Source organism: Giraffa tippelskirchi, chromosome X (genome assembly GCF_054371585.1).
Source record: "Giraffa tippelskirchi isolate mGirTip1 chromosome X, T2T-mGirTip1v1.2.pri, whole genome shotgun sequence".
Classification (NCBI taxonomy): Eukaryota; Metazoa; Chordata; class Mammalia; order Artiodactyla; family Giraffidae; genus Giraffa; species Giraffa tippelskirchi.
The window spans coordinates 141,713,197-141,729,577 of NC_137289.1; the positions used below are offsets into that span (position 1 = coordinate 141,713,197).

Here is a 16,381-nt window from a genome sequence, read left to right on the forward strand (position 1 = left end):
TGTGAATAACTAGAATCAACTGTTTCCCTCACGAGTTTCCCCCAAGAGTGTAGGTAACCCAAGTTTGAGCTGTTTTTTATTTATTTATTTATTTTCTATTTTTTTTTATTTTTTTTTTTAAATAAATTTATTTATTTTAGTTGGGGGCTAATTACTTTACAATATTGTAGTAGTTTTTGCCATGCATTGACATGAATCAGCCATGGGTTTACATGTGTTCCCCTCCTGGACCCCCCACCCACCTCCCTCCCCATCCCATCCCTCTGGGTCATCCCATTGCCCCGGCCTTGAGCATTTGTCTCATGCATTGAACATGGAATGGTGTTCTGTTTCACATATGATAATATACATGTTTCAATGCTATTCTCCCAGAACGTCCCACCCTCACCTTCTCCCTCAGAGTCCATAAGACTGTTCTATGCATCTGTGTCTCTTATCTGTCTCGCATATAGAGTTATCGTTACCATCTTTCAAATTCCATATATATGCATTAGTATACTGTATTGGTGTTTTTCTTTCTGGCTTACTTCACTCTGTATAATGGGCTCCAGTTTCATTCATCTCAATAGAACCGATTCAAATGTATTTTTTTTAATGGCTGAGTAATATTCCATTGTGTATATGTTTTCAGCTGTTTTTTAATATGAACTTCAAAAATCTACAGGGAATTCCATGGCAGTCTGGTGGTTAGGACTCCATGCTTCCACTGCAGGAGTAGATAAGTTCATTTGTGTCATATTTTAGATTCCACATAAAAGTGATATCATATGGTATTTGTCTTTCTCTTCCTGACTTAGTATGATAATCTCCAGTTGCATCTGTGTTGCTGCAAAAATGGCATTATTTCGTTCCTTTTTTATGGCTGAGGAGTATTCCATTGTGTATTTATATGTGTGTGTGTGTGTGTGTGTATACCACATCTTCTTTATTCAAGAAATATAACTGTGAGCCAAGAGCAAGAGCCTGATTTTATTGAGTTAATGGCTAATTATTTTCTAAAATTTAACTCTTCACTTTGTATAGTGAGGTATTTTCTGTTAAAAACTTGCAGAAAACTTTAGGAAGAAGGAAGACCCTGGAGGAGAAGGCACAACTGATGGTCCCAAGACAAAGGGGGAAATGTATGCAGTATTTCCTGCCTGGAGTTTGTACTCCGAGAAGCATTGTTTTGAAAAGGCTTGTGGTAAAGGGTGGAATGATTTTCCAGTTACCTATTTGTGGACTGGCCTGATATCTTAATTTGTTTAGGGCAATTCTAATGGTCAGAAACAAAGAACCATCTGAAAAAATGCACAGCACTCTTCCTTTTTAATCCACACCCTGCCCAGGTTTAGTTTCACCTGAACGAGAAGTACTTCAAGTTCACACACCATTGATGAACCCTTCACCTGCCCTGAGAAGAAACACATTTTGTGCCTTTTAAATTTGTCCTTTTAATTAGAGCCTTGGGACTTTTTCCAGGTTTTAGCACTGAAAGACCTGTGTTCCTGGGAACCCGTTGTTCCTGGAGAAACCAATGCTGTTGGTCACTCCTGCTTCAGTTGAAGGATGGTTAGGCGTAACTGTCCTGCCTGCTTTGCAGGGCTGTTTTAGGATGGTCTGATCCATTCTTTCCTTAGCTGGGCTTAGAAATGTTTTATCACGTTTTTTACTACAAGCCTCAGCAGGTTCTTTGATCTTGTTCAGGAGAACAGACCTGCTCTATTTCCAAGGGTGTGCCCATCAGAAAAGCCACACTTATGTTTACTGGTTGGCAGCCAGTGGCATTTGCATGCAACCCCTGAACAATATCCCGAGAGGAAGGGTAGGGTTCTGGTGATTCATACCTAAAACTTACAGCTGGACCCAAACCTCCTGTCTCCCACGCAACCTGTTTTTACTAACTCATTGTACTTTCAAACCCAAAACATACCATTGTTGAATCAAAGCTGGGGGAAAAAAAGACTTTAGTTGAATTCAAAATCTATTCTGGAAAGAAAAAAATAGGAAAGCTAGGAAAGAAGGATATTTTCTGAACATCAGAAAGACCCTTGTTCAAGGAACATCCTCTGTCATCTCTAAACATGGAGGTATTGACAAGTTCCTGACACTGAGAAAAAAGATGAGAATGTCTACCAGCACTGTCATGATTGAATATGGGTCTGGAAGCTTTGAGGCCATTAATAAGAGTTATACGTATTGGAAAGGAGGAGGAAACAAATTCTTTTGGGTAATATGCTACTAAAGGAAACCCCATGGTGGCTGCATCCAGCTTTGGGTGGTGATGTGATTGGAGGAGGAAATTATGGTCACAGCTCAGCACATGGATGGATGTTAGTGCATATGTTTACTTGGCATGAATTGAGGGTGACGCTAATAGATTATAGAAAAGATACTAAAGTCTTCCCTCATTCAAGGGATACCCCTTGGCACCGCCATGCTAAGAACATCAACCAAAAGTGTCTTAAATGGCCAGATAGGGACTTCCCTGGTGATCCAGTGGCTAAGACTCTGCCTTCCAATGCAGGGTGCACAGGTTCAAACCATGTTTGGGGAACTGAGGTCCCACATGCCACGTGGTACAGACAGAAAAAAAAGTAAATGGCTGGATAGAGAATAACTGCAAAAGTCACCCACTTTCCTGCACAAAGACAATAACTAGATAAAATGTGGGGGAATCCCATTCATAATAATAATAAGAGCCCCATATAATTCCAGGGCAAAAACATTCTCCTTTAACCCAGTTACCTTACTTGTAGGAATCTAATAATTTCCTGAAAAAAAAAGCCCAGTGTGAGAACAGTGGCTTGTTATACAAGTGTTTCTTCCAGTGCAATATTAAAAAGTTAAAAAATGAACAAAGTATCTAAAATAAAGGGGAGTGATTATATATGTGGCGATTATATATCAGGAAATTATTATATATCTGGAAATTGGAATATTATACAACATTGTAAAAGCAGATATTATAAATAAATTTTCATGAATCATGGTCTGTTTAAATGGAGGTTTATCACTCTTGGTACTACTGATATTTTGGGTGGATCATTCTTTGTTGTGGGAGGGAGGGGGAGCTGTGCATTTTTGGATGTTTAGCAGCATCCCCATCCTCTTCTCACCAGATACTAATAGTACCTGTTTATCTCCAGTGGTGACAACAAAACATGTCTCTAGATACTGCCAACTGTCTGCTTTGGGCAGGGGGCCCGCCACATTGTCCCCAGTTGAGAATTAGTGGTTTACTTGGATGTGTCCATACAGTAACATACAACCCAGCTGTTAGAAGAATGCCACAGCTTGATAGGTCCTGATAAAGAATAATCTCTGTGATAGTTGGAAAGTGGCAGAGGCAAAGTACAAAATTGTTACAGCATAATGTAGGATTTGTATAAAGAGCAAAGACTATACCTTTGTTCTTTTTTTAAAAATGGTTTATTATTTATTGTGTGGAAGATGGATTATTTGAATGGATGGTGACTTCCACAGGCTACACTGATGCGAAGAAAACAAAGTCACAAAATTCAGATAGCAATAATAGAAGAAGATGGTTGTTAGAAAATGAACATATAATGACAGATACAAATGTACATTCACAAAGCTTTTTTTGAAAATTTAGTGACTTTTATATATTCCTAAGCTTCCCAGGTGGCTCAGAAGTAAAGAATCCTGCTAATGCAGGAGACCCAGGTTCGATCCTTGGGTTGGGAAGATCTCCTGGAGAAGGAAATGGCAACCGAGTCCAGTATTCTTGCCTGGGAAATCCCTTGGACAGAGGAGCCTGGTGGGCTACAGTCCATGGGGTTGCAAAGAATTGGACACAACTTAGTGACTAAACAGCAGCAGCAGCAGCAGTATATTCATAAGATTATACAGGTATCACCACTGATTCCAGTTGTTTTCATCACCCCCCAGAAGACAGCCCTTACCCGTTTGTAGTCACTCCGCATTACCACTTGCCCAAACCTCTGGCAACCACACCGTGTTTCTATGAATTTGCCTATTCTAGACACTTTGTATAAAAGGAATCATACAGTACGTGGTCTTTTGTGACTGGCTTCTTTCACTCAGCATAATGTTTTCGAAGTTCATCTATTGTAGTCCATATCAGAACCTTATTCTTTTTACTGGCTGACTAAGAGTCCATTATATGGCTATGCCACGTGTTGTTTATCCGCTCATCTCTTGATGGACAACATATAAGTGGTTTCCACTTATACTTTGATTCTTGGGTATGCCTAGATTATCTCTGAAAGAATAACCAGAAGCTGGTAATGTACCTTCTGGAGAAGGTTACTGGTGGTGAGGGAGAGTGGGAAAGAATTTATTTTCATTCTAACCCTCTTTTTCTCTTTATGCCATTAGAATTTTGAACCATGTGTATTGGTTATTTCAAATACTGATATTTTTGAAATTCCCTCTTCACTTGCTATATTTGAAGATTAAACAGTGCTCTTGTGGTTAGTGAAGGACCTGATGCTCACTTGCTCTCCGGGAACTCTTGTGGGTCTGCCCCTGCCACATAAAATCAACCTGGTTTGTGTTCTATTCCGGTCAATCAGATAAGCTAATAATACATGCCAGAGTGGAAGGGAGGGTGTGGTCTTAGGGCAGCTTTTTCTAGGAAATATTTGTGTACCATTAGAGGTGCCCATGAAATTTAAAATAGGGGTTCAAATTAAAAAACATAACTTTCTCCTCTACAGTATGTTCCCTGTCCAAAAGGAAATTAAAATTGTGTGTGTATGTGCACATAGAAGCATACAAATGAGTTTAGAAGTGGGGGCAGAGGACTTCCAGTTTGCAAGAAAGTGAGAAAATAATTAAGGAGGAACAAGAGTTGCCCAGTGCCTGAAGTTTCATGTTCAGAGGGAGAAGCTAGCGTTTCTAACAGGTCTGGGAGGGCTTCAGGAAAAGTTTGGCCATTTAGTAAAACTGTAAGGGATAAGTTAGATGACTATCTGGACAGCAGAGGAAAAAGTACAGGGTGTAGTATGGGGATAAACTAAAACCAGGGATTAGTTTAGGTAGAATTAAAATTTGGATGTGTAGGGCAGGGCACGATCTAAAGCTGTAGGTTGGGCCATCATTGGAGAAGGTCTTCAAAGTCAAAGTGGATCTCTAGTTATGAATGAAAGGCCAATATTTATATCCTGAAGCTCCCAGGTTAATGCAGTCATTTTGAAATTAGAACCATCTTGAGTCTAAAAGTGGTTTTTAGACTGTGCCAGTGGTTCTCAAACTAGGGGTGATTTTGCTTACCCAGAGTCTTGTGGCAATTTCTGGAGACCATGCTGGTCATACCAACTGGATGGTGCTACTGCCATCTAGTGGGTAGAAGCTGGGAATGCCGCTGAATATCCCGCAGTGCCCACGACAGTTTCCCAGCATAGATCATATGAGGGAAAGTGGCAGTTTAATGGAAATGTTCTTCGAAAGTAGTCCAAATAAATTCCCAACAAATTTCCCCATCTGCCCCACTCCCACCCGATTACAGTTATAGACAGAAACCATTCATGTCTGAAAGACTACATTCCTAGAGTTCTTAAGTAGACAAATTCAAGGGGATATAATAAAGACTATAAACTAGTCATTAAACATTCTTTTATGTTACCAAATATAAAATAATGTTTCTTCATTGAGACTAAAAATAAGTCTAGAATAAATTAGCATAGACCATTATAGGACAAAAGCTTTTTCCAAATGTTCAACACTAGAGCAAAGAAAGATTCTTCGAAGTTATCCATCAGTAGACTCCAAATGAAATGCCTGACCACACAAGATTAAACACAGAGGAAATTTGCCATGCAATAATATTAGCTACCTGTTTTATGAGAAGCTTCACATGCTTTCTCTACATTACCTATAAACCTCCCAGCAACCCTGAAAGCAGGAGTTGTTAGCTCCCTATTTTACAGATGAGGAAACAGAGGCCAAAGAAATGGTGACTTGTCAAGCTCACACACAGTCCATACAAGGCAGGTGGGCTCCTCTAATCCAGGCCCACACCTGTCCCCTCTTCCATGCTGCTACTTCTGGAACAAAGTTTCCATTGTGTACCTCTGATAGTGTCTGTACAGTGACACATTAATACCATTAGAAGTAAGATTGCACAGATGACACAGATCCTCAAACTGTGACTACCTCATACTCCTCTGTTACTTAGTGTGGGACCCAGTGCTTTCATGGTTCAGGGACCTGATTTTCCTGCCTGTAAGTGCAAAGTAATGCTCTCACTTCTCCTCTGAACTTCGGGTATAATGAGGAAGTAGATTGGGTTGGTTGACTGTCTGGATACTTGGCCACTCATTTAACTTCTTGTAGCAACAATGAGATGTTCATGATCTAGGAGTAACGTGATAGTTAACAAAATGGTGCTTTAGTTGTTTATGGCCTTTTACTACAACCTAAAGATTGTTTTCCTCATCCTGTATGCTGTTTTGTCCCAGCCACACCAGCTTTTTACCAATATTTCAGACTTTTAAAAAAAATTATTTATTTTTAATTGAAGGATAATTGCTTTACAGTATTGTGTTGGTTTCTACCAAACATCAACATGACCGATATTTCAGTCTTTTAAGGACTAGCTGGGGGGAGGGGCGGTTGCCTCCTCCATGAATTAATCCCCTGTTCCTCTAGATTCTTCATCATCAAAATTGATCTTTATTCTCTCTTTCCAGTGAGGCTAATCGTTCAGCATTTGTTTCTCTAAGCTGCCTGTTTTGGTAGTGTTTCCCCTGCTGGAATTACCAGTTGTTCCCTGAAAATGGGGAAGGGATAATCATTGTGTTCCTTCTGAGTGCTTTCTAACTTCGCATTAATGAGTTTGTGATGACATTTTCCTCTATTTGTTTGCACTGATCGCTGAGGAAGGCTTTCTTATCTCTCCTTGCTATTCTTTGGAACTCTGCATTCAGATGAGAATATCTTTCCTTTTCTCCTTTGCTTTTCGCTTCTCTTCTCTTCCCAGCTATCTGTAAGGCCTCCTCAGACAGCCATTTTGCTTTTTTGCATTTCTTTTCCATGGGGATTTTCTTGATCCCTGTCTCCTGTACAATATCACGAACCTCTGTCCATAGTTCATCAGGCACTCTGTCTATCAGGTCTAGTCCCTTAAATCTATTTGTCACTTCCACTGTATACTCATAAGGGATTTGATCTAGGTCATACCTGAATGGTCTAGTGGTTTTCCCTACTTTCTTCAATTTAAGTCTGAATTTGGCAATAAGCAGTTCATGATCTGAGCCACAGTCTGCTCCCGGTCTTGTTTTTGCTGACTGTATAGAGCTTCTCCATCTTTGGCTGCAAAGAATATAATCAATCTGATTTCGGTGTTGACCATCTGGTGATGTCCACGTGTAGAGTCTTCTCTTGTGTTGTTGGAATAGGGTGTTTGCTATTACCAGTGCGTTCTCATGGCAAAACTCTATTAGCCTTTGCCCTGCTTCATTCTGTACTCCAAGGCCAAACCTGCCTGTTACGCCAGGTGTTTCTTGACTTCCTACTTTTGCATTCCAGTCCCCTATAATGAAAAGGACATCTTTTTTGGGTGTTAGTTCTAGAAGGTCTTGTAGGTCTTCATAGAACCGTTCAACTTCAGCTTCTTCGGCGTTACTGGTCGGGGCATAGACTTGGATTACAGTGACATTGAATGGTTTGCCTTGGATACGAACAGAGATCATTCTGTCGTTTTTGAGATTGCATCCAAGTACTGCATTTCGGACTCTTTTGTTGACCATGATGGCTACTCCATTTCTTCTAAGGGATTCTTGCCCACAGTAGTAGATATAATGGTCATCTGAGTTAAATTCACCCATTCCAGTCCATCTTAGTTCGCTGATTCCTAGAATGTCAGCGTTCACTCTTGCCATTTCCTGTTTGACCACTTCCAGTTTGCCTTGATTCATGGACCTAACATTCCAGGTTCCTATGCAATATTGCTCTTTACAGCATCGGACTTTGCGTCTATCACCAGTCACATCCACAGTTGGGTATCGTTTTTGCTTTGGCTCCATCCCATCATTCTTTCTGGAGTTATTTCTCCACTGATCTCCATTAGCATATTGGGCACCTACTGACCTGGGGGGTTCATCTTTCAGTGTCCTATCCTTTTGCCCTTTCACACTGTTCATGGGTTTCTCAAGGCAAGAATACTGAAGTGGTTTGCCATGCCCTTCTCCAGTGGACCACAATCTGTCAGACCTCTCCACCATGACCCATCCGTCTTGGGTGGCCCCACACGGCATGGCTTAGTTTCATTGAAATAGACAAGGCTGTGGTCCATGTGATCAGATTAGCTAGTTTTCTGTAGTTTTAATTTTAGTGTGTCTGCCCTCTGATGCCCTCTTGCAAGAAAATTAGAGATACCAAAGGAACATTTCATGCACATCTTTCTTGTGCAGTAGAGAGAATTATGGAAAACTAAGATTTGAATTCTGTTTGCAGAGACTTTGATAGGGAACAACACCACAGTATAAACTAAGTGAATGAAAATTGCTCAGGGAGAATTACTGTATCATTCTTTATTCATCCATTTATTCATTCAGTTACTTTCTTGCTTATTCAACAAAAGCTTATTATGCATCGACTATGTATCAAGCAAGGCTTCCCCGGTAGTAAAGGAAGCAGGATATGCAAATTTGGTCTCTGGGTCAGGAAGATCCCCTGGAGAAGGAAATGACAACCCACTCCAGTATCCTTGCTTGGAGAATCCCATGGGCAGAGGAGCCTAGCAGGCTACAGTCCATGGGGTCGCAAAAGAGTCTGTCAAGACTTAGCCAACTAAACAACAACAATTTATCAGGCAATGTTCAAAGGTCCAAGAGATCAAACAATGAATAAAATAAATTCCCTGGTCTCTTTTCAGTGGATGCCAGTAGCAACCCTCTCCTCACTCTCACAACTGAGGTAACCAAAAATGTCTTCACACATTTTTCACACCTTGCCAAATGTCCCCTGAAGGTCAACCCCCCCCCCCGCCACAAGTTAAGAATCACTGAACTAGAAATCAGGGGGCCAACGAAAAAGCAACTTACATCCAAAGTATTTAAACATTTCACATAATAAAACTTACCAAGAAAAAATAGCTCTTTTATACACCAGAAACACTTTTATACACCAGAAAAAAAACACTTTTGTACACACCATTGTAAATCACCTATGCTTCAATAAAATAGATTTTTTTTAAAATGAAAAAGTAACTCAGCTCTTGAGATCACTTGTTTCAAATATATCAATATTACTCTTTTGTTGTATTGTTAATATAGGAAGGTCCAGTTTTATAGAATAAATACATCTTTAAACAGTTTTAGAGTTGACTGTGACCCTAGGTATGTAAAAATTCTAAAATGTTATCCCAAACCTGAACGCCTCTCAGTCTACTCAAAATGTCTCATGTCAACCCCAGCTTGCTCAGTTTACTGCACTAGAAACTCTTAATAATGGTAAATGCATGTGCTTTGTAAATGCTCGTGTGTTACCTGTCTCCTTTTGCTTTATGCAAACTTTCAAACATTCTGATGAGTTAATGTGCAATTCACTGATCTAATATGGAGATTTGTCTTCAGAGATATGCTCATGAGTCTTTATACTAATTTTCTTTCTGTTTTGATTTAACCTGTGTCATTGATAACTCTTCTTTTCCTTGAATACTTCTATTCTGGAGGTTCTCAATCTTGACTTTGTACAAGCTCAGTTACATCCAGGTAGAAGGGTACATGGGACCGGAGGAAGGCAAAATTTACCAAATAAAGGTAATTAAATTCCCCTTTGTTTATATTACAAGGAGGAAAAATAATTTTGCCTCTCCCCTTCTAGCTTCTTGGCTGAGACCTCCTTTAATAAAAGACATATTAACAGGAAAAAAACAAACTGAGGTTTTATAACATGTACACCTCCTGTATACATGAGAAAGACCCAGGAAAACTGAGTAACTCCTGAAATGGCCCAAACCACCACCACCTTCAAAACCTGTCTTTTGTTAGCTAAAGACAGAAGAAATCTGATGGCGGGGGTGGGGGTGGGGGGAGTGGAGGTGTGGGGTGGGGAGGTGCAGCATGCTTATGGGAGATTACCAGGAAAAGCATAGTAAGCAAGATTATGATTGTTATGCAGATTTAAGTCAATGGCTTATCCATTGGTAAGAGTTTCTAGTGATTTAGTCATTTTCCTCTTCCTGGGGGAATGTAAATGTCTCTTACAAAAGAGTAATTTTTGCTGGGTTTTCAGAGCCTCTCCTGTGTCTGCAGTTTCTTAAAAACAACCGGCTCAAGATAATCCTTAAAGGAAAGTGGCATATTTAGGGGTGTTATTCTGCTCCCCTTCAGTATGAACATAATTTGTTTAAAGCTGAAGATTTAAAATTCTCATGTCAAATGCTGGCAGTGTTTTCTTCTGCAGAAAAATTGGGAGTTACTAATTACACCTAAAAAGTACAATTTAAAAAAAAAAAAAAAAAAGGCACAATACAAAGCAAAAAAAAATAAAAAAATAAAAAAAATAAAAAATAAAAAGTACAATTTAAAAACTTAAGGAAAATTTGGCCTTAAAAAAAACCTGTGAACACTTATTTAGTGTGGACTCCGTGGAAGACCCTAAAATAGGTAGTGGGGATACAAAGATGAGAAGACAAACCACTGAGTTAGGTATAAATCATGGCAAAAGAGAAAACAAATGGTCTAGAAGAGCATCCCAGTGAACCTGGCACACGCTTCCTTCCACACTTGAGCCTTTTGGTATTATGCCTGTGGGCTTCAAGCCAAGATCAAGCCTGGGGCTAGTCTTTCATGGTTGTCTTAAGGAATCTCCAGAAACTTCAAAGCTGGAAATATTTTTGTACCATATACTCATTAGCAAAGTTATTTCTTTTTTTTTGAGCTCTTTTTAAAATACATATTTTTTTATTTATTTTTGGCTGTGCTGGGTCTTCATTGCTGCACAGGCTTTTCTCTAGTTGTAGTGAGCAGGGCCTACTTTCTAGCTGCGGTGAACAGGCTTCTCATTGCAGTGGCTTCTCTTGCAGGCTTCTCATTGCACGATTTCTCATTCTGGGCTTCTCATTGCATGGGCCCTAGGGTGCACACGTTTCAGTAATTGGGATACATGGGCTCAGTAGTTGTGTCGCACAGGCTTAGGTTTCTCTGTAGCACGTGGGATCTTCCCTGATCAGGGATCAAAACCTTGTCTTCTGCATCGGCAGGCAAATTCTTTACCACCGTGCCACCAGGGAAGTCCAGTTATTTCTTCTTTAAATCCAGGACTCTTAAGTATCAATATATCTATTCCTTCATTAATTCCCTGAAAAGACCTGCTGCCAAATGAAAAGCTATTAAAATTTAAAATCTTTAATTCTTTTAATTTTAATGAGAATTATAATGCCTTCCATCCCAATCAAGATACTCAAACACAATTTCACAGGTGGAAATATATATCAATTCCATAACAACAACAACTTTATAAAGGTAACAAAAACAATTTGAAACTTAAACTATGCAATTTGTATGTTATAAAATGAAGATTTATTCATACCTGTTCTCAATGACATTATCTTACTATAAGCACTATAATGCCAAATAAAATTAGTGGGCACATTTTTGTCTGAAATTGTAATGCTGAAAATTTACTTCTAATGGACTTTTTGGGGCCTCCCTGGTAGCTCAGCTGGTAAAGAATCCACCACCTGCAATGCAGGAGACCCTGGTTCAATTCCTGGGTCAGGAAGATTCTCTGGAGAAGGGATAGGCTACCCACTCCAGTATTCTTGGGCTTCCCTGGTGGCTCAGATGGTAAAGAATCAGCACTCAATGCAGGAGACCTGGGTTCGATCCCTGGGTTGGGAAGATCCCCTGGAGGAGGGCATGACAACCCATTCCAGTATTCTTGCCTGGAGAATTCCCATGGACAGTGGAGCCTGGGGGCTACAGTCCATGGGTTCGAAAAGAGTTGGACACAAATGAAGCGACTAAACAGCAGCAGCAGCACTGGACTTGCATTTATTGTTGTTTTGCTTTTTTTAAAAGTCATAATTCTGAAAAAGAAAAGAAAGAAATTGTCTTAATGGTGGTGTAACTGAAGAAAGGCCATTATGGTGAAAAGTCTTAACTGACCAGTCATTTACATGCCAGAAGCCGGCAAATTATCTTCCCCATTTACGATCACATAGGTGCTACAATCAGAGCCTGTAGGATGTAGTGTAAGAGGACCCAAATCTTCAGCGCTTGGCAGCCATCTGTGGGGGAGGGGGCCACATGTGGATCACAGTGCCTGAGAAGGTGAATTTGACTTTGCCCTCCACAGTTTATCTGAGTACCTGCTGCTTAACAACAACCAAAGTAATTAAAAGGTTAACTCCATAACTGTATTTGGCCTCCTGTACAGCCTTCACAGGTATGATTACAAAATCATCATAGGTAATTATCCCATCCAGCAAATCAAGATAATTCAGGTTCATGCCTCTGATAATTTTTCAGCAGAAGTTCAGCCACTGGGTAAAAAGTGATCAGTTTTGAGTTGCAAATGTCAAAGTAACTTGAAAATAGACTCAAGGGACAGCTTCCTTCCCTGACAGATACTGCTATTACCTAAAAATTCTGCCAGACACATTTTGTAACAGTTATTGTTCCTCCTTTTCTTTGTTCATCAACTCTCTTCTGTTCACTGGGTGCATTCTATAAATGGACAAAATGCAAAGTATTTGACAGCTGGAGGACCTGGAGTTTTCCAGGCTTTGCCACTGAATCCAAGATGTCATCAGTTATAAGTTATTCATTTAACACTAAGAAAGAAAAAATGGCTCAAATTAAATTATGTCATAGTGCTTCCTAATTACTTTGAAACTTTAAGACCTTGATTTTAAACATAGATTTTAAGAATGCTTTGCTCTTATGCATACATCAAAAGGGACATATGAACAAAATAAACTTTTAATTCATAGAGATTTTTCAAATTGTCAAACTTTTTTTTATCGATGTATAGATTTACAATGTTGTATTAGTTTCAGGTGTACAACAAAGTGATTCAGTTATATATATATGTGTGTGTGTGTAAATGTATCAATGTATATATATATACTTTTTCATAGTTGTTCCATTATTTATTTTATAAGATATTGAATATAGTTCCCTGTGCTCTACAGTAGATCCTTGTTGTCTATCTGTTTCATATGTAGTAGTGTATATCTGTTAATCCCAGCCTCCTAATTTATTCCTCCTTCCCCTATCTTCCCCTTTGGTAACCATAAGTTTGTTTTTAGTCTATTTCTGTTTTGTAAATAAATTCATTTGTATCATTTTTTTAGACTCCACATACACATAAGTGATATCATATGATATTTTTCTTTCTCTGTCTGACTTACTTCCCTTAATATGATCATCTCTAGATCCATCCATGTTGCCGCAAGTGGCATTATTTCATTCCTTTTATGGCTGAGTAATAGTCTATAGTATATACGTTCTACATCTCCTTTATCCATTTATCTGTTGATGGACATTTAGGTTGCTTCCATGTCTTGGCTGTTGTAAATAGTGCTGCTGTGAACATTGGGGTGCATGTAACTTTTGTTGAACTCTTAAGTTAATTTTCAGCACAGAATTTCTATGTCCATATTTTGTTTTTGTATCTATATTATACCATAGAATATGTATGATCTTGTCTTAGTTCCATTAAGAGCTTTAGTAATACAGCATTTCTTAAAATGACACTTCACTATTATTCTCAAGATTTTCTTTCAAGCTGCCAGTTTGGAAAAAAATTCTCCAAATGCTGATGTTGGTATAGTCTTTCTTGGGAGATGTAGGTAAAGTTTTCTGCAAATATGTGCATACTAAAATGTAACAGTGTTTCATCTACCTATGATTATCTTTCCTTCCTAGATCCCATAAAGCACTTGGTCATCGCATTGAAAAAAAAAAAAAAGAGGAATTGTCATTACTCTTTCGATGACAGCTATTTTTTCCTAATATCAGACTTACACCCTAATGCTGGTCTTCTACCAAACTGTATTTGCAATATCTTAATGTCTCCGTACCAAATCATAGAATAATCTGTGGAAGATATTTTAAATGCCAGTTAAGTTTAACATGTGTGGTAATAACAGTGTATAAATCAGTTGAAATGACAACAGTGTAAACACAATGATGGAGCTGGTGTGCCATAAATAACTACATGATAATGACCACCTATCTGGCTGCCAATACTTGTAAGATACAACCAACCACTAGAAACACCTTAACTTTGGAAATACTAAAATGGGGTGGTGGGGGTGCATCAGAATTGATGATAAAATATGTAGATTGTAAATAAAATCAAGAATGTGTTTAGATTATTTCACATAAGCCTCAGCTCCAATGTGTCCACTTCCCTCTATGTGGGATATTTAATGATTGCAAAATGAGACAGAAGAGAGAAATCTAGGGATTCTGCCTACATTTTGCATAATTTTGATGAAACTGTTCAGTGTGGTTGTGTTTGCTAAGAATTGCTGCCTCTGTAAGGCAGCAAGGATTTAAATCCAACTCAGGCCTAAGTGTGGTTTAGGGAACTTGATTTGAGGAGAAGCATCTTATTTCAGAAATCTTTTCTCCTGGTTTCCTTCCTTTATTTCAAAAGCACATCAGGGGAGCCTTTCTTGCAGAGAAAACTCTTGAAATATTACTTAATAACATCTGAAATGACTCAAAATGATTCTTTAGGATTATGTTCATTTTAATAGGGAATTCCATAAGTGAGAATGAAGCCTTCAGTACCCAGAAGAATTAATTTCTCAAAAAGGATATTATGGGGTGATGTTCTTATTGGGAGAGATTTTCTAGCACATTTGTCCTTCTGCCTGCTCATGAGGATGGCCCAGCTGCCTAACAAGCATGAGGGTATGAGCTACAGATGCCCTCAATGAGTAGTCTCACCAGGGTCAGTCCTTGGTCTAGAGATTTACTGAAGTACTTCTTACTTTGAGATTGCAAGGAACAAGTTGGCCCTTCTGGGATGCCTCTCGGAAGCCAAGAATATCACTGTCAGACCAGATGTCCAGATTTCCCTGGCACTGGTTCCTTGTCTTTAAAATAGTATGGTTGGATAGAGTGATCCCTCACATGCCTTCCTGCTCTCCCATTTTCTGATTCTGTGGCATGATACAGTGGAAAGAGAACTGGCAGAGAAGAAAGGTTTTTGAGTCTTGGACCCAAATTGGCCATCACTTAGTAACCTAGTGTAGGTCACTTTACTTTATCTAAACCTCAGCTGCGAAAGGAGAAAGCTGGAGAGAATTTGTCCAAAATTCTCTCTAGATCTACATCTTGTTTGTAGGCTTCCTTTATAAGTGATCATATCATTTCTATTCTTTGAAAAACTTTGTTCATAGCTACATCTCAAAAGTTATTCCAGCTCAGAAAAAAAGAGGCTAGGAAAAGAGTAAACAAATGTAAATGGAAACCAATTTTAGATTCTTTAGATGAGTGTTAAGAGTAGAGAAAGGGGAGAATAAAAGTCTAAAAGATAGAGTGGTTATGGACCTAAAATAATACAAACAGAACGTATGACTTTATTGTGAAAGCACTTTAGTGAACATCTTTGGAAGCAAAATAGACGAGTATATATATATATATACCATTAGTTGAAGGAAGGGTTAACATTGTGTTTAAAAAATGGGTGAAACCCACTATGGAAAACCAACTCAAAACCCAGAGTAGTGATGACTTGGAAGAAGAAATAGCAGCAGCAGCACAAAGTCCACAGTGAGACCAGATACAGAACAGGTGACTTTGAGGCTGAGATTTCAAGACAGACAGAGAAATGATAATCAACTCTTCTAACACAGCGCTAGTCACAAGTTAGGGGGCAACTCTACTACTAAGGGCATCATGAGAAGCCCAGTCAAACTCTTCAGTCCTCTGATAGTGATGGCCAGCAACTGTGGTGAAACCAACAATCATGTTTAAAATACCATGCCCACATTTCTACCAGGTATCCTTGAAAAAGATTCATATCTCTATAGCAAAGATATTTATAAAATAATTTCAGTTGACCAAAGAATGTCTTAATGCCGATGGTTCTTTGTGGTGTAATGAAAGTGAGATCAACATAATCAATAAAGGACAGAATCCTTCACTGTTAGTCAGTTATACATGAGGGTGTGATGTGTGCTCTGACCCCAAATAGGAGAAAAAGATTGGAACGTAAAATTAACTTATGACAGTTACAGCCCTACAAGTAGAGGCTATGTTTAGATTATCTGTTTTCTCTCTTCACTCATAAATTCACTCTTTGCACTATAGGCAGTTCACATACAAGGTAGTCTTTTTCTGATTAGTTTTTACCTTGTTCCCCCAAAGCCACATCAAAAAGGTACCAATTTAGATGATGAAGCTAGGCCACTTAAGGAACTTCATGGATTCCAAAAGCTGAGAAAAGC

The 16,381-nt window shown here is 38.9% G+C and overlaps 1 protein-coding gene across 1 annotated transcript in view; it reads left to right on the forward strand.

The window, feature by feature from the left end:
* The window catches only part of PIR (pirin), a 215,981-nt gene that overhangs the window by 73,695 nt on the left and 125,905 nt on the right, over positions 1–16,381 (forward strand). The window lies entirely within an intron of this gene.